The sequence below is a fragment of the Rattus norvegicus genome, chromosome X (assembly GCF_036323735.1).
Source record: "Rattus norvegicus strain BN/NHsdMcwi chromosome X, GRCr8, whole genome shotgun sequence".
Taxonomy (NCBI): Eukaryota; Metazoa; Chordata; class Mammalia; order Rodentia; family Muridae; genus Rattus; species Rattus norvegicus.
This window is the reverse complement of record NC_086039.1, coordinates 115,238,545-115,239,965: the sequence shown is the minus strand read 5'-3', so window position 1 is coordinate 115,239,965 and position 1,421 is coordinate 115,238,545.

Below are 1,421 nucleotides of genomic sequence, written 5' to 3'. Positions count from 1 at the left end.
GTGGGTAACCTGCATCTGAGCACAAAACTGACGGAATTTTTGAGATGTGTAGGCGGGGCCATTGTCAGTTTTTACACATCTTGGCTTTCCCCAAGCACTCCATGCTTCAAGGCAGTGCTGAATGACATGTGTTGTTTTTTCTCCTGTAAGTGGGGTGACATGTAGAATGCCAGAACATGTGTCTATAGATACATGCACATACTGTAATTTTCCAAAAGTAGAATTATGAGTAACATCCATTTGCCAGATTTGCAATGGCTGTATTCCTCTTGGGTTGACCCCGATGTGAGGAACTGGGAGGAACTGGCAGCACTGTTGGCATTGGGTGACTATATCACGTGCCTCTTTTCTAGTTATAGAGAAGCGGCGGCGTAAAGTTTCTGAGGTGACATGGAAATTGCCATGAAAGGCTTTAGCGGCCTCTAAAGGAGAGGCCAGGGACACAGCTATCATTTTTGTGGCTTTGTCAGCCAAATCATTCTCTGAACTCATTGGGCCAGGGAGTCCAGAATGGGCCCGTATATGAGTAATGTATACAGGGAATCTTCTATTTAATAAGATAATTCGGATTTTTTGGAAAATATCTGCCACCTTACTAGTGGTTTTAATTATACCGGCGGTTTCAAGAATACTAACAGCATTAACCACATAGGAGGAATCTGAAACAATATTTAGAGGAACCTGGAATTTTTCAATGACCTCCATGACCACTAGGCATTCTACCACTTGGGGTGAGGTTTCAAAATATTGTCGTGAGAATACTTGGGAGTTTACCACATATGCTCCCACCCCTGTTTTTGACCCATCCGTATACACTATTATCCCCTCCTTTAATGGTCTGTGGGATGTGACGCGAGGGAAAACAACAGGTTGTGATCTTGCAAAACACAATAGGGGGTGTTTAGGATAATGATTATCTATCTTCCCTGTAAAGTATGTGAGCAGCACTGCCCAATCATCAGAGGTAGCGGCTAGAGTTTGGACCTGGTAGGGTGTATATGGGATAATCAAGGATTGGGGTGGAGTCCCAAAATGACAGATGGCAGCTTTTAGGCCCTTAATAGCCAGATGTGCTACTGCGGCTGGATACCAATCAATAATCTTCACAGGGGAAGCATGTGGATGGATCCATAACAGTGGACCTTGTTGCCATAAAACTGCAGTGGGTAAATCCTTGGTATCTAGTACACAGAGTGAAAAAGGTAGAGACCAATCAATGTGTTGCAATTGGGCCTGTTTTATGGCATCTTCTACTTTTAGTAAGGCCTTGGTTGCAGCGGGAGTTAGCACATGAGGGGAGGTGATGTGGCCGTCCCCTTCCAATATTTCGAACAAAGGTTTTAATTCCGCGGAAGGGATTTTCAAAAATGGTCTCAACCAGTTGATATCTCCCAAGAGCTTCTGAAAGTCATTAAGAGTAT